At 42.8% G+C, this 24122-nt stretch overlaps 1 protein-coding gene, 1 long non-coding RNA gene and 1 pseudogene across 3 annotated transcripts in view; 2 read left to right on the top strand and 1 right to left on the bottom strand.

Annotated features, from left to right (window-relative positions):
* Nucleotides 1-192: 192 nt before the first annotated feature.
* Nucleotides 193-4085, top strand: LOC118661060. 2 transcript variants are annotated; one of them, XR_004969126.1, is made up of 4 exons: nucleotides 201-329; nucleotides 734-911; nucleotides 1465-1682; nucleotides 3717-4085. It is a non-coding gene; the product is annotated as an uncharacterized LOC118661060 (long non-coding RNA). The 2 variants fall into 2 exon arrangements; XR_004969125.1 differs by lacking the exon at nucleotides 734-911 and having other exon boundaries at nucleotides 193-329.
* On the bottom strand, nucleotides 3829-22331 carry LOC118661059 (annotated as a pseudogene).
* The window catches only part of SPOPL (speckle type BTB/POZ protein like), a 66635-nt gene continuing 64772 nt past the window's right edge, over nucleotides 22260-24122 (top strand). The window contains exon 1 of the mRNA XM_036318580.1: nucleotides 22260-22390. The gene's annotated coding sequence lies outside the window, so the exon portion shown is untranslated. The remainder of the gene's footprint in view (nucleotides 22391-24122) is intronic.

The raw sequence follows: 24122 nt of genomic DNA, 5'->3' as shown, positions 1-24122 counted from the left end.
GTTACTTATGGTCAATGATTGTCTGAAAATATTAAATGGAAAATGCCAGAAAAAATTTATAAGGTTTAAATTGCTAGCTGTTCTGAGTAGTGTAATGAAATCTTGTGACATTCCATTCAAGGTGTGAATTGTCCCTTTGTTTAGTGTCTCCACCCTGTGTATGTTCCCTGCCCATTAGTCACTTAGTAGTCATTTAGGTTATCAGACAACTGTCATGGTATCGCTTGTGTTCAAGTAACCCTTATTTTACTTAATAATGTTTTATCCACCTTACTTCATCTCATCACATTGGCATTTTATCATCTCACATTATCCCAAGAAGACCAAGGGTGAGTACATACAAAAAGATATTTGAGAGATAGAGAGGCCACATTCACATATGTTTTATTACAGTATATTGTTTAATTGTTTTATTTTATTGTTATCGTTGCTAATCTATTATTATGCCTATTTTCTCTTTTATTTTAAATTTTTATTCATTCATTTTAGAGAGTGAGAGGGAAAGAGAAAGAGAGGGAGGGAGAGAGAAAGAGAAGCATCAATTTGTTGTTTCACTTGTCCTGGCTGGGGATGGAACCCGAAACCTTGGCATATCAGGATGATGCTCTAACCAACTGAGCTACCCAGCCAGGGCTTTCTTACTGTGCTTAATTTACAAATTAAACTTTATCATGAGTATGGACATATAAGAAAAAATAGTATGTATAAGGTGTGTTACTGTCCTTGGTTTCAGGCATCCTCTGGGGGTCTTGGAGCATAAACCCCATGGAAAAGAGGAGACTACAGTAGATAAAAGTAGCCAGCTGTAGAAGTTCCATATTCATGAGATCTTTTCTTTTTCATGATCTTTTCTTTTTCCTGAGGAGATAAAAAAAATCCAGGCAAGGAACCAAATGTAAATTTAAAAAGCGGTAAGTTAATTATATCCACTTATTATCTGTAGAAAGGCTGGGATGTGTTGATGGAAGCACAGAGATTCAAACTGAGACTAGAAAAAAGGGAACCAAAAGTAAAGGTTCATAGCAACTTATTCGATAATATCTAAGAAAAAGAGATATTGTATTTAAGTCACCTGGGGTGTACACTCATTGAATAAGGATGGCTAATCAAGCTTTTCTTATTGCTTTTAGACAACTTTTAGGACATCAAGAAAAAACAGAGAAAGTAGACATTTATAATCAGTTAAATTTAAGTAAAACAGATTATTTTAGATATGCCAGGTAGGCTTGATCCAATCAGTGGAAAGGCTTTAAGAGCAGAACTGAGGTTTCTGGAGGAAGTACTAGTAAAGCATTCCACCTGTGGACTGAAGCATCAGCCTGTAGCTGAGACTTCCAACCTGCCTTTCCTGAAAGACTACTCCCCTATGGATTTCAGACTTGCCTATTCAGCTCCCACATCACAGAAGCCCTTTCCTTGCAAAAATCCCTTAGTGTCTGTCTCCCATGGGTTCTGTTTTGTCAGGTTCAACGCTAACATACTCTCACAAAACCCTTCTCAAGCAACTACCAGAGAATATGCTTCAGCAAAAACAAAGAAGAGGAAGACTAGGATCAAGCAACCTGTAAATTCAATTTAAAAGAGAGATGAAGGCAGTCCCAGGATGATAGTGATGAAAATTTCCGGGGACCACGTTGGATAGGACGTCTAACATCCATAAGGGAAACACAAACATTCATAAGGTAAAAATTACTCATATGTATCAGGTTGGAAGCTTGAAAGGAAGACAAAAGCCAGACAGATTTCAAAACAATATTATAAACAGGAGTTCTTAGTGACCAAGACAAAAACATACAAGCTGCCTGGCCATTCATTTGCACAAACACATTAAGTTTGTAGTCCACTGTGAGCCCAGGAAGCAGGGACACCAAGAACACTTCCCAGGGCCCTAGATGTGCCATAATTATACCTTCTCCTGGGATTATCCTCAACTTTATATTCTGTGTTTGCAAAAAGAATCTAATCTCCATTACAAAGGGCATGGTTAAAATAAGAATTCTGAGCAATGAATTCTTTGCTATGATTTGGTATATTAGAGAAAATGAAGATTTCTGAATAAGGTTGAAGAAATGATCTGGGCCAGATGCCAGAAATCATTTCTAGGAGGCCAAGGAGAATTAAAGCTTGTGTAGATAGAAAAAAGCTTTTAGTAGATGGGAAGAAACTCAGCAGTACTAAAGTTCTGATGTGGGAAATAAAACTCCAGTGCTAGAGGAACAACTTTGATATCTCAGCTACCAGAACCCATAAAGTCAAATCATATTATTTAGATATCAACATCATGGGTTTTGCTTAACTGAGTCAGAGACTAAATATAAACCAACTTTAGGAATCAATTGGGTTGTTAGGAGAAGGAAAGCCTTGTGAAGTTCTGTGGAGTCCAGAAACCAACATGAAATGGAATTCTGAGAAGTGATTTCTATCAGCCTCTGGTAGATACATGAAGTGTCATGCAGGCATGTCGTAGATCCTGAAGTGGATGGACAGGTTATAAATAGTAACTATGGTTCTCTAGAGTCAATTGAGAAGTCACTTCAAGGGCTTCCAAGTAGCTTCAAGACTACCTTCTTCCACATCAGCATCTGAGGATAGGGAAAGTTGGAGATACAGTGCCTTCATCTTTAGTGAGTGTATCTTAAGATAATGGAATACATGCATTTATATGTGCATATTAGGAAAAATGTCATAGTATCATAAACTGGGCAGACTGAAACATGAGACATCCTGGTACCTTAGCAACACGTATAACCAAGAAATGATGAGAAGCTGGTAGAGTGAAGAGCAGGGCATGGGAATACCAACCTGGCTTGAGCAGCTAGCTTCTGGTGGAGTAGCCAGAAAGTCAAACACCCAAAAGCCAAAGGTCATGGTGGCCTCAAGGCTGAGTAACTAAGGGTTCCCATCAGTCAGGCGGAGAACAACAATAGGAATCCATATCTGATGCTGATTATCACTTCCTCACAGCAAACCTCTTGCCAGGAGCCAGGGTCCACAGGAAAGAGACTTGATGGATGCTAGTCAAATTGGGAGTTGGAGTCAGCCAAGTGAGCTCCAGCCCAGAGAGAATCTCAAGTCCAACAAAGAAAGCAGAGTAAAGTCATGATTGTATTAACACAGTGGAAAATGAGGGGGGAAAACCTGCAACAAAATGTTCTTAAGCTCCAATCCAAGCGTTTTCTACATTCATGCCAATTATAAAGCAGGAAGAAGAGTTCTAGGCTCTATTGATAGGTGGTGCGAACAAAACCGCTCTGATCTCCTGACCTGACCAGGCTCTGCTAGATAACTGGGATCAGCCTGGTCCAGCAGGAGGACATTCTTGTCTCCAGTTGGGAGAAACTGAGGACAACAAAAATGGGGAAAATGAGATCATTAGGGACAACAGGTACACCCCTGTAGCTAAATGAAAAGAAATGCCACTTGAATCTTATTTCAAAGCTGTTCTATAAGCTGAGACTCCAAGGAACCCTTGTCAGTGACAAACCGTTTTTAATGAACAGGGTTATAGGACTTCTATGCTATATATTTCTAAAAACTGTGCTCCTGAGCTGGCCAATGAAAGAAACATCTGCACTGTGTTTGGGCAGATACTCGTTCAGAGCGGTAACAGGAATTATGTTTTGATCTCAGTAATAGTTTATGAAGCTGACTGGAGAGTCATGGAAAGAATGATCAAAGCAAGGACAAAAATAATGTATACTTTCTTTTTCTCATAGAGCATGAAAAATCTTTTCTACCCACCTTTCATTATCCTTTGAAATAAGTTGTAGGAGAATAAAAGCAGATGTCTGGAGAAGTCATCAAGAAAAACCACAAATCAAAAAGAGATTTCAAACAGAAATGTTTTTAATGAACTGGCTGAAGGTTTTGTGTGTTGTTCCTCTGTTCCATCCCAATTGATCCGAGTGTTGGTGGGAGGATGTTCTATCAATCAGTACTTTCCCGGATCTAAATGTGCTGTCCTTCTACTAGAACTTTCTTTGAGAAGAGAAGACTTTCTTCTGCAATCCAGGCCTACTGCTTTCCTTTTAGTCCACAGTGCAGCAACCTGAAACTGGAAAACTTGGAATAAATCCTCAGCCATCCTTCTGTTACATTTGTAAGATAAAATTATGGAGTTGTGCCTTTAAAGAGTTGTCTTGACTCACAAAACATTAACTCCTTGACTGCTCTTTCCTTTCTTTTTCTTTCTTTCTTTCTTTCTTTCTTTCTTTCTTTCTTTCTTTCTTTCTTTCTTTCTTTCGAGTCATAATATTTAACAATGAAATTGAAAAGATCTTTTGGTAGTTTTGATACTTTTTTAAAATTTCTTCTTAGAATAGGTTTGTTTTTTTTAATCTAGTTAGGTCTTTCAGATAAATAGACAGTATGGAGTTTCCTCAAAAAACTGAAAATGGAACTCCCATTTGACCCTGCGATCCCACTTCTAGGAATATATCCCAAGAAACCAGAAACACCAATCAGAAAGGATATATGCACCCCTATCTTCATAGCAGCACAATTCACCATAGCTAAGATCTGGAAACAGCCTAAGTGCCCATCAGTAGATGAATGGATTAGAAAACTGTGGTACATCTACACGATGGAATACTATGCTGCTCTAAAAAGGAAGGAACTCTTACCATTTGCAACGGCATGGATGGAACTGGAGAGCATTATGCTAAGTGAAATAAGCCAGTCAATGAAGGAAAAATACCACATGATCTCACTCATTCATGGATAATAGAGACCATTATAAACTTTTGAACAATAATAGATACAGAGGCAGAGCTGCCTCAAACAGATTGTCAAACTGCAGCAGGAAGGCCAGGGAGGGTTGGGGGGCAGGAGGTAGGGGGGTAAGAGATCAACCAAAGGACTTGTATGCATGCATATAAGCATAACCAATGGACATAAGACACTGGGGGATAGGGGAGGCTAGGGGACTGTCAAGGGCGGGGGGGAAAAAAGGACACATATGTAATACCCTTTGTAATACTTTAGGCAATAAAAAAAAACACACAAAAAACAAAACAAAACAAAAATTTCTTAGAAGAATAGGTTTGTTTTTTTTAATCTAGTTAGGTCTTTCAGATAAATAGACATTATTTCTGGACAAATAGATCTACACCCAAAAAAGCCAAGTAATTTCTACAACTTTCAATTCTTAATATGAGTGACCCTGATTCTAAGTCAGCCAATGGTTTTAGTGTTAGAAGGGACCTGCAGCCTGGCCAGCCTGGCTCAGTGGTTGAGCATCACTGTTCCATTTCTGGTCACGGCACACTCTCAATCAGTCTCTCTCATCATTGATGTTTCTGTCTCTCTCTCCCTCTCCCTTCTTCTCTGAAATCAATAAAAACATATTTTAAAAAAGGAAGGAACCTGAAGATATCATCTTGCCCTATTTCCTGTGTTCTAACTAGTAAAATGTAGTTATGTCCATGTGTTAATTTTATGTTGTGAAGTTCAATGTCATGCTGAGGTCTCACTGCTACTTAGAGGGCATGAGGTCCAGGACAACTGCCTCTCATGGAGTGCCTTGATCTAGCCCACACCGTGCTGTTTCTCTTCTGGAACAGTGGCTGATTTAAGCCATATTATTATAAACTAGGTCATGGACACTAACTTAGTAATTCAGTTCTGTGACATTTGCAAGCTGGATGATGATGATTAAAGAGCGTCTTCACAATAATAGCTTCATAATTAAAACAAACAATGGTTTCATAGAATATTGTGGGCAATAAAACACATCTTTTTCTTTTAAGAAAACAGTAAATAATGTTAAGAAGCATTATTGGTAATTATTAGATTCTCATACCAATGCATATAATTATAGAATTCCTTTATGTCATTAGAACATATTCTAATCTGAGATAAAATTGTAGAATTAAGAATTGTAAACAAAGAAACAGAAAAATGAAACAGCATACAGAAAGATGTGGTAACACATGCTGGTGCGATATGGTAAAAATATGCTGTGGTCCCTGTGTCCGTTGTTGAATGGGTATAAAAGGGGTGAATAAAGAAGGATAAGGGGAAAGCTAGAATTAAACACATCCAAATGGGAATGATGGGCTTTACACTATGTTAGTTACCCTTGCTGCAGATAATGCCATCACTCTTCATTAAGCATAGCTCAGTCAAAACCCTGGTTTTCCAAGGGAGCATATAACCACACAACATGCACCAAGAAGAAGGAAGTGGTATGTTCACAAATACTCTCAAGAAGATTGGGTGGCCATCTCCAACTAGCTTTTGAGAAATCTTCATATCCAATGGAAAATGGGAATATGAAAAATACAGTTTACTATTATAAAACTACATCTTGTTATAAAACATTAAATTAATTAAAGAATATACTTCTATATTATGGGTTCAACATTTATAAAACCAGAGATTTGATTATTTGCATGAACAGTGTGGACAAAGACCTCTATCTGGTAAATTTACACTACCAGCTCCCTGTGCATGTGAATATGTGTATTCCTTTTTTGTTTTAGAATAAAATATTTGGTTTTCATATTTTTTGTAAAAATGCAGGCATTTAAAAAAATAAGATCCTGCCCGGCCAAGTTGGCTCAATGATTGAGCATCAACCTATGAACCAGGAGGTCACAGTCGATTTCTGGTCAGGACACATGCCTGGGTTGCCAGCTCGATCCCCAGTGGGGGTTGTGCAGGAGGCAGCTAATCAATGATTCTCTCTCATCATTGATGTTTCTATCTTTCCCTCTCCCTTCCTCTTTAAAATCAATAAAAATGCTTAATAAATAACTAAATACATAAATAAGATCCAAAAATTGATTTTTAAACACTGTGGTTATGATATTTTAAAACAAATAGAAACTCTATATGATTGATGAAATTAAGAAATTATTTTTATTTTTTAAAAGCAATAGCTTTTAAATTTTATACATATAGGTGAGAATATTTCAAGGCAGCATATACAGAATACACACACACACACACACACACACACACACACACATATATATATATATATATATAGAGAGAGAGAGAGAGAGAGAGAGAGAGAGAGAGAGAGAGAGAATCATTTTACACATTGCTTTGTTCCTAACAGAATGTAGGGAAGAACAAAAAGATATAAATAAACCAAATGAATCTGCCTTTAGATTTTATATTGAAATTCAAGGTTATATTGTACAGTAGATCATTGTATTTGTAAGTATTGGCTAGATTATGCTTTGTTTAAAAAAAATAAAAAAAAAACATAACCCTGAATCTTAGTAGCTTAACAACAACAAAAAATTTGTTTCTCTTTAATATGTCTGTTATGAATCAAGGTTGTTTCTCAGGCAAATTGAGGGTGCTTCAACCATCTTCTAATCTGTATAGGATGCTATCAATGTAATTTTTATGCTAAGCTATAGTGTCTATTTATCTAACGTTAGGATAGGTGTTTTTTTTCCTTTTCACTATCATTATAATATTTAATTTGCTATATTGCTTTTTTAAGTGATATTTGAAAGGCTTGTTTACATGATTATTTTTGCAATTATAAGGTCATACCCTCTCCTCCTCGCCAAAAAAGCCCCTAAACTAAATTATTTGCATTATTGTGCTTTCTTTTTTCCCCCTTTTTCCTTTAAAACAGTTCAAATGACCTGTATAAGCATTTAAAAATAGCATTGAATTTGCTTTTCAATTTGTGTTCTCCAAACAATATCTGTTTAAAATAAAATAATTTCAAAAATTCTCTTAAATATGAAAGAATTATAAGAATCTGAATGTAAGACAATATCCTTTTATTCTGAGGCATACTTTTGTGTAAAATATTAAGAATTTCTTATATTCTAGATATTATGCTAAACACTAAAATAAAGATAACACAAAGAGTCAGAGGAAAAATGGAAACTGGGGGTATGGGTATAGGTATGTGTGCCATTTTTAAAAAAAATTTTTTAAATATATTTTATTGATATTTTACAGAAAGGAAGGGAGAGGGATAGAGAGTTGGAAACATCGATGAGAGAGAAACATCGATCAGCTGCCTCCTGCACACTCCCTACTGGGTATGTGCCCACAACCAAGGTACATGCCCTTGACCGGAATCAAACCTGGGACCCTTCAGTCCACAGGTCGACGCTCTATCCACTGAGCCAAACCGGTTAGGGCATGTTTGCCATTTTGACCTTGATGGGAATGGGAGGCCTCTCTCATGATGTGACATGCGTGCTGATGCCAACTGAGGGAGAAACAAACCCTGTGAAATATGGTGAGGGACATTCCAGTCAGAAGGAATATTAAACCCTTTTCGGTCCAACCTCAAGGCTGACTCGATAGACCAGGTGCTAGGAGCAGGTCCAACGTCGAGCAATAAGGACATTAAAAAGTTCAACATTCAATCCCGTCAATTAATTTAGACCAGGCTGTTTGAATTCCAAAAATAACATTGGACCGCAAAGGGCACAAAGCACAAAAGCCATAGACACAACAAGTTCAGCTTGTTCAAGGATCCCAAAGAAGATTATTCTCTAGACCAGTGGTTCTCAACCTTCTGGCCCTTTAAATAGAGTTCCTCATGTTGTGACCCAACCATAAAATTATTTTCGTTGCTACTTCATAACTGTAATGTTCCTACTGTTATGAATCGTAATGTAAATATCTGATATGCAGGATGGTCTTAGGCGACCCCTGTGAAAGGGTCGTTTGACCCCCAAAGGGGTCTCAACCCACAGGTTGAGAACCGCTGCTCTAGACAGAACAGTAGAAGATTAGTTCAAAGAAGTAAGCAAGGTGTGTGGTTTAGATTTAAATCTTCTGAGAGTAGCCCTTGGGGCATTTTGAGTAGGGATGTAGTATGATGTGATTCATATTTCATCAAGGCCACTGTGTCTTATAGAGAAAGAATAGTATCCAAGAGGCAGGAATGAAAGCAGAGATTTGGTAGGAAGTTTTGGTAGGCTTGGTGAGAGCTGATTGAGCCTTGGTCCAGCAGTAGAGTTGGAGAGAAATAGACAGAAACCCATAAGGAAATTCCAAAGATATACAATGAACTGGAAAAACACTTGCATTTCATATCAGTAAGAGTTGATTTTCTACAGCTCAATAAGAAAAAAGACTGATAACCTGAAAGAAATGCAGTTTTCAGAAAAGAAAACAAAAAAGGCTTCTATACATATGTTAAGATTGTCAACTTTACTCCTAATTAAGATAAAATTACACTGAAATGCTTGCTTAACTAGAAGATTAGAGTTAATTAAAACAGTCTATGGGAGGGTATGAAGAAATAAACACTCACACATTTTCCGTCTGAATGTAAATTTGCATACTCTATGTGATGGACAATTTGGAGAGGTGCTAATTTAGCCTCTGCCTGAGGCTACCCAGCAGAAGCTATGGAGAGATCTGCAGATTCTTCTTCTTTGTTTGGGGTTTGGAGGTGCCCAGATGAGGCCCAGTTGTGAAGCAGTGCAAGCTGCTGTGGGGCCTTGGGCCTTCTTTTGGAAGTTCTGGGTCTCTCTGACCCAGCTGCAGTTTGTTAGGTAATTTCAGATTGCAAAGGGCCAGGCCTTTCATATGCAAAAGCCTCTGCTCGCAGCTTGGGTGGGGCGGGCTCTCAGGGAATCATCAGGAAAGAGCAAACAGCTATGACTGATCCTCAGTCCTACCCTAAGAGTCCCCGCGTCTCAGTGTCCCAGTAATCGCTGCAAGCACCTCTGAGAGAAAGCCGCCCTCAAGTTCCAACTGATGCCAGACAGTCCAGTTTCTCCCCGTATGAGTCTGGGTCCCCAGAGTCTCGCCTGGAACTGGAGTTCAGAGCAGTCGGGAGCTTGAGACTCCCTCCCGATTGAAAAAGACAACCGTGTCCTCAGTTGCCAGCCCTTTAAGCGTGCACCTCTGTACCTCTGCACTTTACTTCCGCACCTCCTCTGAGTCTCAGTGTGCTTTTCTCTTTCCTTCTAGTTGTAGAATTTCCACTCAGCCAGCCTTCCTGTGGTTCTGGATGATGTCTGTTTTGTCTCTTAGTTGCATTTTTGAAGTGGTTGTGGGAGGCAGCAATTTCTGGTGTTTACCTATGCCGCCTTCTTGGTTTCTCCTCCTTACTGTTCTTTATGGCTTCTAGATCACTTTCTTTCTTTCTTTTTTTATTTATTTATTTATTTTTTGCCTTTTTTACCCAAAACTTCTGCTTTGAATCTCTTACCTGCCACCATAATACCACTATCCCTCATTGTAGGGGTACCCTTTGAAGACTCCTCCTTATTCCATATAAATTCCAAATGGGAAATACCTTTGTTGCTAAATTTTAATATTACATGTTTCAAAAAAAGTAACTACTCTTAGTTACTATTTTTAAATAATAACCTATTTATTTTTAAATAAAGCAATAAGAATTATCATTTACAAAATCCTTTCATGTGCTTTATTCTCATTTGCTGCTCATAGCTCTGATGAAGTCATTTTTTCCTGGTTTACTGTCAAAGGCACTGGTGTGCAGGAAGAGGCTCAGTGATTCATTCAAGCAAGGTCACACAGATTCAAATTCTGGATGGAAAATATATGACCTTTTTGCTATCCTACAGTTGTGATATTCTTGTTAAGAACATTATATAAAAACTAGAGGCCCAGTGAAAATATAAAATGGATAAATGTACTGAGTCCAATCAGAAAAACAGAAACCACACTCATTACTTGCAACAGAGAATTTGAGAGAAGGAATCTATTGCCCAGGTGATGGGAACACTGAGAAGAATCTAGGTTTCGGCAATGACAGGAAGCCATTACACTTTTAATCAGGCTGGAGGGAGGGGGTGATACTGCCAGGGTTCAGGGCTGGTTCCCTGCAGGAGATGGGGTCTGGGAACAGACAGAGCTGCTACTGTAGATGGTGCCTAAAGCAGAAAGAGAGCAGAAGAAATAAATATTCTGGCTTTTCCCTCCCTCCACCTTCCAGTTTCCAGACAGTGCTTTCTACTAGCCTGGCCCAGCTGGAGCCCAGAAAACAGCCTGTAGGAGCTGGCTGAGATGTGAAGCAGAGAAGGCAGGGGATAGATCTGAAGGCACACAGGCTCAGAACCATCACATGCCCTGGGGCATTATGCTAATAGAAGGACATTGTGAATGAGCTCAAAGCATCAAGTGAACATTCCAGGACTTAAATCAAGGAAAACATGTCTTAAGTCTATCCTGGACCACACAAATAAATAAGTAAAATAGCCTTGGCCCGGTATCTCGGATGGTTAGAGCGTTGTCCTGATACCCCAAGGTTGCGGGTTCGATCCCATCAGGGCATATACAAGAATCAACCAATGAATGCGTAAGTAAGTGGAACAACAAATCAATGTTTCTCTTTCTCCTTCATTCCTCTCTCTAAACTCAATAAAAAATAAATAAATAAAATAAAAATAAAACTCAGAAGAGAAAAGAAATTTGACAGAGGAAGCACAATGCTATTTTGTGTCAATTGCCAGACCTTTGCCTGGCCAGCATGGCTCAGTGGTTGAGAGTCTACCTATGAACCAGGAGGTCACAGTTCGATCTGGTCAGGGCACATGCCTGGGTTGCAGGCTCAATCTCCAGTGTGGGGTGTGCAGGAGGCAGTCAGTCAATGATTCTCTCTCATCACTGATGTTGCTCTCCCTTACTCCCTCTCCTTCCCTCTATGAAATCAATAAAAATGTATTTTAGAAAATATCCAGACCTTTTATGATGAAGTGATTACAACTGAGAGAAATAAGAGAGAAAACAGCTCTGATATTCAGAAAGGAAGTTGAAAGTTTGTCACATGCTTTGCACACAATAGGCTACATATTCAAAATAGAAGCAAATTCTTGCTGAGCTCTTGACAACTAAAAAATATTTAAAAAAAATTAAAAACAAATAAACATTCATTACCTTTTCTCTCAAAATTGTAGACTGGGTAGCCTGGCCGGCAAGGCTCAGGTCATGAACCAGGAGGTCAAAAAAATTGTAGACCGTAGAAGAACACAATTTTTAAAAAGCTTGCCTAATTTTCTTTCTGAGGAAAAAAAAAATGAAACAGGAGACAAAGAGATAATAACATATTGCCATAGACTCTCTCTCTTAACTGGCTCACTGTGTGCTCTGAATATGCATAATTCATTTTTTAAAAGTATTTTGAAATTGTAAAACCACTAGTGTAAAAACTGGAAATCCTGGAAAGTAAAAGCCAAACTTCCAATGGTTCTTTCAGCTACGTAATGGTTAATATTTAGAAGAGAAGTAATCTGGGGTAATTTCTGGGGCATTTTTGTCTTCTTGTGTATGTTCCAGTTTGCATAATGAGTGATCAGGAGACCCTCCAGAGAAGTGTATCAGTGATGCTGTATGTAACTGAGGCTAAAAGGGCCTCCTTTAGAGGAGGAGACACCCAAAGCACAGAGCAATGTGAGCAGGCACTTCAGTAGGAAAATGTAAAGTGTGATTTCTGGCAGCTATCCTGCTTCAGACACCAGTGAGCTTTGCGGGTCAGTCCCAGCAGATAAGGTAAGAATGTAGCATCCAAAAGACAGTATTGGACCTGAGTGGGAGGTGGGGTGGGGATTGGGCGGAGAGCTGGCTGCAGCTGCAGACTTACCAGAGCCCAGTGTGTGGAGCACATCATATCTACAAGGTCAAGCAAACAAATACCTTAGTCCAAAGCTGCAGCCTCCTGGGGAAAAGAGGCTTTAAGGCAATAACCTAGCGACCTAAGAGGTGGGAGGGGTCCGTGAAAGGGAATCCCGGGGCTGGCGATGCTGTGAAGTCCAGGCAGGCCCCCTGGCATTTGGAATAAGGGAAGTATCTGTGTGAGCAGCTCCAGTAAAGGGTGGGCGACTGAGGCAGGGGATCACAGAAGCCATGTTATTAAAAACTGGGGAAGAGAAAGATTTAAGGGATGCCTGGAGTGCGGGAGGAGCTTGGGCCTGAGTCAAGTATGGAAGTGCTGACCTCCCTCCCTGCCAAGCCATTTCTTTAATCTTTATAAGGCACAGGTTTTCACTATAGGCACGGCGCCCAAGGCCCATAAGCTTTTCCAGGTTTTATCAAATTGCTTGAGAGCTGGAAGAGAAAACATCTTGGCTCTCAAATACAAAGAAAACTGTAAAATGAAACTAATAAATATTTCAAGAGAAAAAAATATGTAAACCTTTCATTTTGCATAACAAAGCATGGTACTGGTATTTTTCCTGTGGAATATGGTTACGTTTTCCAGTGATTGTTAGTATGTGAGATGAGGCCCCATATCCAGGGTTTATATGGCCTTGAGTTGGCCCTTCCCCAGCCTGGCATAGTTCAGACAGAGAAGGTCAAGAGTGTGCTAAAACTTTGGCAAGGACGGGCAGGTCAGGAGGGGAAGCCAAAACCCAAATCACCAAGGACAGCAATGTGAGGGAGGGAGAAGGAGGGAGAAGGAGACTTGGGGGATGGGTGCCAGAGGTTGGCTTTACCAGGTGCTAGGAGGTGCAGAGGCAGTGTCCCTAGAGATGGCACAGTGCCGTTTCTAATTTTGGAAATGGCCATACCAGGGTTTCCCATCCAGCAGGCGCGCTGGCAGCAAAGGGCTCTGAACAGCAGAGAGAACCATCTGGGGGCAGGTGGCCCCTCAGCGTTGTGTTGGGGTATGAGTGCAGAACTGGCAACCGCTAGACAGCAGGGCTAAGTTTCCAAAGCCAGGAAGTGGCAGAAAGGGAGGGAGCTCCCTGAGTTCTTCTGAGGCAGCAGAGTGGGAAATCAGGGAGATAAAGTCCCTTGAGGCACAGAGGTTCCAAGACTCCCATCCCAGGAGTTTACCCAATGGGCTTCTCGGACCTCCAGATTGCTGGTCTGAGAGCAGGGCCCAGTCTATATGCCTCCCCGTGAGGAGGAGGGGTGCCTTGTCTGAATGAAACAGGAGGTTATCTCTTATGCTGCAGGCAAGGCCCCTTAATGGGACCAGAGAAAACAGCCATAGAGTTGCCCTTTCTTTTTCTTTCTTTCTCTTCTTCTTTCTTTCTTTCTTTCTTTCTTTCTTTCTTTCTTTCTTTCTTTCTTTCTTTCTTTTCTTTCTTTTTCTTTCTTTCTTTTCTTTCTCTTTCTTTCTTTCTTTTCTTTCTCTCTCTTTCTTTCTTTCTTTCTTTCTTTCTTTCTTTCTTTCTTTCTTTCTTTCTTTCTTTCTTTCCTTCCTTCCTTCCTTCCTTCCTTCCTTCCTTCCTTCCTTCCTTCCTTCCTTTTTTTTTTTTTAACATGAACTCATTTTATTTTATTTATTTTAATCCTCATCCAAGGATAGAGAGAGAGAGAAACATTGATGTGAGAGAGCCACAATGACTGGTTGCCTCCTGCACATACCCAGACCGGGGCCAGAGATGGAACCTGGTGCCCTTGACCAGGAATTGAACCTGAGTCCCTTAAGTCCAAGGGCTGATGCTCTAAAGTCTAAACCACTGAGCCAAACCAGCCAGGGTGGAGTTGCCATTTCTTGAGTCAGGGTCAGAGGGGAGTGGAATGGAATGACACCAATTTTTAGGGAGAAGAAGGATAAAGAGACAGGTAACCATCCTGTGGGCATGCAGGGCCAGATCTTTGAATTAAATCCTCTGGCCAGAAATTGCCTGCTAGGCAGAGGGTGTGCCTCTCTGGGAGGGGACCAAAGACCCTGACCCAGAGACATTGTGATGACTGAGCAGAGATAAAAGAGGAGGAGACTGAGCAGCTGCACCACCAGAGCCTGTGGGGCTGCTGCAGAGGCTGGTGACCTCTGGCTGAAGAGCACAGTGGAGAGCGCTAGGCTTTTCCTGGGACTCTTTCCAGGGTCCAGAATCAGCAGAAACGGCTCGGGTTACCTGAGAACACTGAAGGGGCAGGGGCAGGGCACTGGCAGAGGGAGCTAGCTGGCCAAGCTAAAGTAAAGGTCATCAGAGACTACTAGATCCTGGCAGCAGCGGCTGCCTGGATCCTGGCACAGTAAAAGATTTCCAGCAACTGTAAGTGACCTTGAATGAGAGTTCTCAGAGCATGCCTGGAGAGATGCTGCAGGAGCTTTGGATAATCTTGTAGAAGAGATCATTTTTGTGATTTTCTCCCATTATCTATATATATATAAAAGCCCAGTGACCCAAAGGAGGAACAACCAGAATGACCGGTCAACCAATCGCTATGATGCACACTGACCACCAGGGGCAGACGCTCAACACAGGAGCTGCCCCCTGGTGGTCAGTGCGCTCCCACAATGGGAGGGCCGCTTGGCTGACCAGGATGAGCAGCACTCCCAAAGCAGGAGCAGCTGCTCAGAGGGCAGGTCCACAGCCGCTCGACTGACCAGAATGAGTGGTGCTCCCACAGCGGGCGGATCCCTGCAGGCCATGCCCTCCACAAGTGCATGAATCTGTGCACCGGGCCTCTAGGAGTATAAATGAAGGACCTATAGGTGGGGTGACCAAGATTTTTCCAAGATGCTATATTGCCTAGGTAGAGGTATTGCTATTTCCCATACATTGGACATTATTGATCCAAAATCTAGGGATTACTCCAAAGTATTAAGAGCCTCAAATGTTTCAAACCTGATTAAAATTAATATTTGATTGAAAAGCTATAAAATTTTATCAGTACACCAACTAGTGAACTATAACTCAACCCTTACTCTTTACACGGTAATAGAAGAAAAACAGCAAAAATCACCTCTCCCATAGTTGACTCTAACAGATCATCCTAAGGACCAAAGCATTAAATATATGAATGTTTATTTCATTTGAAACAAGGGAGCATCCTGAAATATTTGACATAATGTGGTTGCGGACATGAAAATAAGGGTACAATGAAGGGCCTATATATTTATTTCAGAGAGGGAGAGAAAGATAGAAACATCAATGATGAGATAGAATCATTGATCGGCTGCCTCCTGCACACCCCTGGTTGGGGATTGAGCCTGCAACCTGGGCATGTACCCTGACTGGGAATCTAACTGTGACCTTCTGGTTCATAGGTTGACATCCAGCCCACTGAGCCACACCAGCAGGGCAGGAATGATTTCTGAATGATAAGCCTATCAAACTTACTGGCCCTTTGTTTGTTATAGGCATTACTACACAAGGGTTGTAGGGATGTTCTGACATTTTTGGATCCTTAAACAATATCATCTAATGCAAAAGAACTACAAAATTGGAATTCACAAGCAAGGTGAAAAGCCAGATATAAAGAAATGGAGACATGGGAAGAGAAAATGAAATTATGTGTAAGATAACTTACAAGTTATTAAAAGAGGGTTTTAGTGTTCTTTTCCAGATAAAAGGCCTAATAATTAAAACAGTGAAAAATAAGTAGTAATTCTTTTCTTTACACATAAATTCCAAAAGCTAAATGTTATTTTAAATATCTGATCACAAGTGTTAGCTTATGGCAGTAAGGCCTGAGTTTGGTTCCCTTGAAGAAAATTTAAGATAGAAGGTTAGAAAAATATGGAAGCCAGCTCACTAGGAGAGAAAGAGCTTGGGGAACCACACTAAATAGGGTCACAGGATGAACAAAATGTCCAGGGAAGCTCATAGAGTCATCACTTAGGATTCATGAAGTATACCATATTTACTAACAAGCATACTACTTCTGTTTTTATCCTCTAAAAAAATAATGTATTTGCGGATTGTTTGCCATGTCCATTGTGTGTATCCAGCCAACCTGTGATGTTTTATTATTTATTTTTATTTATTTATTTATTTTTTCCACTAGTTCATTCCTTTATTTGGAAATATTAAACACAAGTGTAGTAGGTTGGATAATGGCTACCCCAAAATACAAAGCCCTACTCCCTGGAACTTGTAGAAGTCACTCTGTTTTAGGAAAGGGTCTTCGCAGATGCCATTAAGCATTCTGAGATGAGGAGATTCCTTTGGGTTATGTGAGGGGGCCCTAAATCCATCACCAGAGTTCTTAAAAGAGACAAAGGAAAATAATAGACATAGAGAAGGTCATGTGAAGACAACAGAGAGATGTAGCCACAGGTGAAAGGATGCTGACAGCCCCCTAGAACTAGAAGAGATAAGAGATTCTCCCATAGAGCCTCCAGAAGTGCCACCTGGCTGATACCTGAATTTTGAACTTCTGGCCTGTTCTGATAAGCCACCCAATTTTGGGTAAGTTGTTACAGCATCCCTAGGAAACTAATACACATGACTATATTTGTCTGACATTTGAGGACCCAGAACCTGGATTAAAGGATGTGGTTGGTCCCTAACTCTATCTTACGAACCCCCTTCTGTCTAAAAATTGGTACCAAAAATTACAAAATTTTTTGCCCTACCCTGTTTGGGTCAGTGGAAAGAGTGTTGGCCGGTGGACTGAAGGGTTCCAGGTTTGATTCAGGTCAAGGGCATGTACCTGGGTGCAGGTTAGATCCCCGGCTCTGGTTGGGGCATGTGCAAAGGTAACCAATTGATGTTTCTCTCTCACATCAATGTTCCTGTCTCTCTCTCTCTCTCTCTCTCCCTTCCACTCTCTCTAAAAATCAATGGAAAACTATCCTCAGGCGAGGATTAATAACAACAACAAAAATTACAAATTCGGAAGAAATGTACATCCCAATAACCCAGTGGGAAGTAGAAGTTATGTTGAACTGAATGAAAATATGAATATCAAAATATTTGGGGTGTGCTTAAAGCCATACTTAAAGGGAGGTTTATAGCCTTAAATGCATATTTAGAAAGTAGAAAGGCTAGCCCAGCTGTCATGGCTCAGTGATTGAGTGTCGACCTATGAACCAGGAGGTCATGGTTTGACTCCCAGTCAGGGCACATGCCTGATTTGCAGACTTGATCCCTACTGTGGGGCGTGCAGGAGGTAGCCAATCAATGATTCTTATAATTGATGTTTCTATCTCTCTCTCCCTACCTCTTCCTCTCTGAAATCAATAAAAGTATATTTTAAAAACAAAAATACAAAGGCTAAAAATGAATTAGCTATATAACATTCTTAAGAAACCAGAATAATAACTACAAATTAAAGTTAAATAAATGGAAGAAAATAATAGCAGGAATTAATGGAAGTATAACATGCAAAAAAATTGTATTAAAGCAGTTATTTTAAAAGAAAAAAAATTGCACCCTAGCTGGTTTGGCTCAGTGGATAGAGCGTCCGCCTGCGGACTGAAGAGTCCCGGGTTCGATTCCAGTCAAGGTTACATGCCCAGGTTGTGGGCTCCATCCCCAGTAGGGGGCAGGTAGGAGGCAGCCAATCAATGATTCTCTCTCATCATTGATATTTCTATCTCTCTCTCCCTCTCCCTTCCTCTCTGAAATCAATAAAAATATATATTAAAAAAAATTGCTAAACTCTTGGTGAGAAAAAAATGGCAAGACCAATGTTAGGAATGAAGAAGAGTTACTATGATTATACTTATTAAAGAGATAAGAAGACATTTCAAATGAATAAAATGTTAGTGAAATAAATTCATTGGAAAAACACAACTTACCAAAATGAAGGAAAATTGGGCCCTGGTTGGTATAGCACAGTGACTAGAGTGTCAGCCCTTGATCCAAAGGGTTGCAGATTTGCTTTCTGGTCCCCAGTCAAGGGCACATACCTGGGTTGCAGGTTTGATTCCTGGTCTCCGTTGGGTGCAAGCAGGAGGCAACCAATCAATGTCTCATATCAATGCTGTTCTCTCTCTCTCTCCACCTCCCCTCATTCAACTCTCTAAAAAAAATCAATGGAGACTTCCGGTTCAAGGAATATAGAGGATTTTGTGGCATGCAGGCCATCAGAGCAGAGGAAAGCTCTGCAGTGGTCTGAGTATGGATGAGAGTCGCCCCGTGATGTTTTAGAAAAGAAGAATACGATGCTGCAGTCCCTAAATACCAAAGTGGGATGGTCTGTTGGCTCTTCAGACAGAGTCTCATGGGGTTGAGTCAAGAAGATCCAAAGTGTGGTCCTCATAGGTGCTCATTAAGCTCAGAGAATGGCTCTTCTGATCTTTACTAACTGCCAACCTATTAATCACAATAAGAAAAACCCCCAAGTCAGCCACATACATTGAGGAGTCTGAATGGTTTCCTATAGAAAATCGACAAAAGAGCAGCAAAATGAGTATCATAATTTTGGTGTCTAAGGAGTTAGTTGGGTGATTGCAATGGCTAATGCTGTAAGCGATGTAAGCCTGATACAGGACAAGTGGAAGTACACTATTCTGTACCCCAGTGATTAAACTCCTATTTTTATAGCAGCAATAAACTAAAGCCTATTATAATAGTCTAGTTTACTGAACCACTCCCGGACTAGAACTCAGTCAAGTGTCAAGGGTCATCAGTACCACTCATTTCTTAACTCCCAATTGGAAATCTACTTAAAGATTTATGATAGCTTGATTCCTTGAGCGTTTTACATTTACTACTGCCTAATGGTTGACCAGTGGGAGAGAGGGCAGGGTATAATGTTAAGGGGTTGAAATAATTAACAGGCCTAGGCAAAAATTACATGCAATTTTCACTGTTTCTGTCACATATCATGATGTTAATAAGGTCCACATGAGTATAACAAAAAATTTTAATTGTTCTTTCTTCATGTTTGGAGAACGTGAATTTTTACACTAATATTTCCTCTCCCCATCAAGTCACCAGAACGCCAGTGCTCACTTCCAGTTCTGTTTTTAAACTCTTGGCCTAAGACAACTTTGACCTCTATGGCTGACCTTACCTTTTTCTGCTATTTTTAGTTATTTTTAAAATATATTTTTATTGATTCCAGAGAGGGAGAGATAGAAACATCAACGATAAGAATAATTGATTGGCTGCTTCCTGCACTGCCCCCCACTGGGGATTGAGCCCACAATTCCGGCATGTGCCCGGGCCAGGAATTGAACCGTGACCTCCTGGTTCATAGGTGGGGCCTCAACCATTGAACAACACTGGCAGGGCATTTTTCTGCTATTTTTAAACACATGTTTTGTATGTTAAATATATAAGTGAGATTGCCAATGTAGTATTAATTTGAGCGATGAAGACCTTTGAATTTCAGTAAACCCGGTATTGTTACTGACGAAATGAGACCTCGGTTCTCGTCTTCTTGGGGAAAAGATTTCAATCAAGAGACAAAGTGTAGAAAAGAAAGCAATAATTTATTGACCACAGCAAAAATATACTTAGGACCATGAAACAAGGAAGGGCATAGAGGTAGCAAGAGCCTAGCCGTGGTCGGCAAACTGCGGCTCTCGAGCCACATGTGGCTCTTTGGCCCCTTGAGTGTGGCTCTTCCTACGCCTTAGGAGTACCCTAATTAAGTTAATAACAATGTACCTACCTATATAGTTTAAGTTTACAAAATTTGCCCTAACTGGTTTGGCTCAGTGGATAGAGCGTCGGCCTGTGGACTGAAGGGTCCCAGGTTCGATTCCAGTCAAGGGCATGTGCCTTGGTTGCGGGCACATCCCCAGTAGGGAGTGTGCAGGAGGCAGCTGATCGATGTTTCTAACTCTCTATCCCTCTCCTCTCCTCTCTGTAAAAAATCAATAAAATATATTTTTTTAAAAATTTGGCTCTCAAAAGAAATTTCAATCGTTGTACTGTTGATATTTGGCTCTGTTGACTAATGAGTTTGCCGACCGACCACTGGCCTAGGGCCTACGGCCTAGGCTGAGCTGCTTTGGCTCACTGGGAAGTCGGAGGAAAGGGGCCTCCGAGGCGGGTTCAGAGGGTTAGCCCAGGACATGCTGTCGCTGCCCTTTGCTCAGAGGGTTACAAGTCTCATAGGGTCCCTTAGAGGTTGGGGATAAGGGACCTGTGGGGGTGGGAATGGCACTTGCCTGCTGAGATGTGCTGGGACCTTCATTTTCAGGAGTGTTAAAGGCTGGGCGTTTAGGGGAGAATCAATAGAACATTCATCAGCTTTATGCTGATTTATCAAAATGAGACTTTTTCTCTTAATCTGTCTGTCCTTGGGTGTGGTTGGCGAATGGCACCTAATTAGATTTCTGTTATCTGTCTCCCTGGGTAGGGTGATTGAAGCTATTCACCCTTGGTTGGGGAGGAGAAATGCAAATCATTTACTCTCAAATGTCCTTGGTTTAGGGAAGACAGGACTTGGAAGGTGGCTGCAAGCTGCTGTTTAACTGTCTGTCCTAGTTTCCCTACTCCACTTGTCCTGGAATTTCCTTAACTTCTTATGGTTCTACAACAGGATGAGCTATTCTTTCTGCTTCTCAGTTGCTGGAACCGTCTGATGAGAAGGATTTCTACCAGGAAGTGGTAAAGTTGAAAGGATTAAAAAAGATCATATAAGTCGGCTTACAGTGCTCAATACATAGTAAAATAATACGAGCTTTTCCTCCACTTCCCCCCATTCTCTTCTTGGAAACCCACATAGGCCATCAGGTGAGTGATGCCATTGCGGTGGAATGACCTGGGGGTCCTTAAATGACACTCGCGACTGCCTGGCAAGTCCCTCAAACCTCTTTAATGAAACCTTCTAGGCAATTGGATCCATAATCTTTTGCCCATTGTTTGCAGAATAAAGTTGTTCTTTATCACCTCTTTCTTTAAACTCCAGGCCGGCAGAGAACACTTGAAGCAAATGTCCGAAGAGACGAGGTTGGTGAAGTTTTCTTTGCCCACATCCCATCTTGGGAGGCCGCCTGCTCCTGGCTGCCCCTTGGCGGACCCCTCCCCTCCTTCCCTTTGCGCTCATCCCCGGACAAAACCCAACCCGCTCCGGCGCGGATTTCCTTCTCCTTGGAGGCCGCGTGCCGCTGTTCCCGTTTCAGCGGTTTATAGGGTTCTGAGCTGCACCTGGGGCTCTCTATCCGGACGGCCCCGGGGCCATCGTGCGCAGGAACTGTTTCTGCCTTTCGCACCCTCCGTGGCTCAGCCAGACCAGTTCGGAGGTTTCAGGGAAGGAAGGGTTTAGGCCGGGCGGACGCCGGTACCGCAAGGCCAGGGCCGCCCTCCTCCTCTTCCAGGCGGCCTGCCGGCCGAAAACCCGCCGGCGGCCGCGGCTACTCCCAAAGCCCGGCGGTAGATCCGGGATGGACCGGAAGTGCCCGGCGCGGCGGCGGCGGCTACTCCCAAAACCCGGCGGAAGATCCGGGCTGGACCGGAAGTCCCGGCGCGGCGGGGAGGGAGGAAGAGCCTCGCGAGCCCCACCGTCGCCGCCGCGCGCACGCGCCCTCGCGGGGCTGGGCTGGGACGGGAATCGCCACTCGGAAGCCAGAGCCCGGACGGGCCCGGGGCGGGGGGTGGGGGGGCTGCGGGGGCGGGAGCGGCGGAGGCGGCCGCCCCTGGCGGCGGGTTTGTTTATCCCAAGGAAGAAGTTTAGGACCGGGAGATAGGGAAGGAGGGCGGGCCGGGAGGAGGGATGCGGTTCGGCGGAGGCGGCCGCCACAGGGACTCGCCGCCATCACCTTTGCCTCCACGGCCGCCGCAGCCGCCGCCTCCGCGGAGAGGAGCCGCCGCCGGGACCGCCCGCCGCCGCCCCGCACACCCGGGTAGGTGCCCCTCCCCCGCCGGGGCCCCCGCCGCAGCCCTGGCCGCTCGCCCGCGGACTCGGCGGCGCTGGAGCCGGCCTCCTCCTCCTCCCCGCACCGCGCCCCTTCCCATTGGTCGGGGACCCCGCTCCCGCGGCCTGCCTCCCCCCTTCTCAGGCACGTCTTCCTCCCCCGCCCCTCAGCCCCACCCCCGGGCGAGTGTCTACCTCCCCTGGGACTCCCCCTCTCAGCCCCCGCCCACCGGGAGCCCCCAGACTTTCCCAGTAGCCTGGCCCCTTCCTCCCCTTCCCCAGGCTCCATCCTCCTCCGTCCGTTTATCCCCGTCTCTTCCACCCTCCAGCGCCCACATCTGTGCTTCCTCTTCTCGCCTGTACACGCTCGGAATGGCCATCCCGGTACCCATGTGAGGGTGACTCCCCTCCCAGCCGGGACCCACCCGGCGGCCGCGGCCTCCGCCTCCTTGGCTCCGAGCACACGCCGCCCTGCCCTCTCCCGTCTCCCGTCTCCCGTTCCGAGGAGCAGGCTAACCCGGCGGTTCTGGGCCCAGTCTGGACTCTTCCTCATTCCATTGCCTTCTGCTGTTCTTTCTCCCGATTCCTCCCAAAGGGAAGCGGGTGGTGTGCCCCCCCTCCCCGCCCCCCGCAGTAGATCGGATAGAAATAAGATGCATGTTTGTTCGCCACAACTCCCCGGCGTCTTCCTCTGTGGATAGTGTCCTTCGGCCGTGCTCTTGGGTCTTCCGATGCTTTGTTTATGTCGGAGTCACCCCGGGCCTAGGCTGTTCCATTCTCATACTCGTCTCCCCGGCTTGAACTCACAGTCGAACCCACTGTTTCTTCAGACTGGAAACTTGAGTCGTAAAAGGCTCGTGCCTTGAACAATTACATCTCCCCTGCCATACTGGGAAAAGTGGATATCTCAGATTGTCCTGTTGTTCTTGAGAGAATTGGTGGCTGGTGGTGAAGACCTCAGGCTCCAGCTACACTGCCAGCGTCTAAACCCCTGCCTTGCCATCTACCAGCGCTGGCCTGGGCCGGACGTTTGACCTCTCAGTGCCTCGGTGTTGTTGCAGCTGTGAAAGGGGGATAGTGATACACCGCATAAGAAGGGGCTGGGAATCGCAGGACTTAATGCAGGTGCAATGCAACCCTGCTTGGCGCGTGGTAGGCATCCAGTGATGTTCTTTATTTTTATCTCTTGACTTGGTTTCACTATTGATGACTTAATCTTGAGAGAGGAAGGTAGGGATCGAAAGCTGGCTTTTTGCTCTGTTTCGTTTAATATACCCTTTTTGATATAGATAGGATTCATATTTTGTTAGTGTGTAAAATAAATCCTGCTGGTGTGAAAAATACAGAGTTTTAGCTCCCCAGTTTCAGGTAAGTTTACCAGGCTACAAGCAGGTCAGTCCCAATTTCAGGTACCTGCTTAGAAATTTTAAAATTTAACCTTTGTTTTGAGAGTAAATGAAGTTGAACTATTTTAGCAGAAATATCATAGCGGAAAATGAGGATTTTATAAATGTGAATTTTAGTACTACAAATTAAATACTCAAAATTGGTGAGATTCTCCACATCCGTCTGTCCTTTATGTTGACTTGCTACTCAAGATAGAGCTTTGGCTTCATTCAGAAGACTGGTGGCTTTTCCCTCCTAACATGTTAGGCTCATGCACATGACCAGTCCTTGATGTTTCCCAAATTTTACTCTTTAAAACCCTGACAGTGTTTGTG

The sequence above is a fragment of the Myotis myotis genome, unplaced genomic scaffold (genome assembly GCF_014108235.1).
Source record: "Myotis myotis isolate mMyoMyo1 unplaced genomic scaffold, mMyoMyo1.p scaffold_m19_p_8, whole genome shotgun sequence".
NCBI classification, from domain to species: domain Eukaryota; kingdom Metazoa; phylum Chordata; class Mammalia; order Chiroptera; family Vespertilionidae; genus Myotis; species Myotis myotis.
The sequence above is the reverse complement of the archived record's forward strand: the minus strand, read 5'-3'. Positions and strand labels throughout refer to the sequence as shown.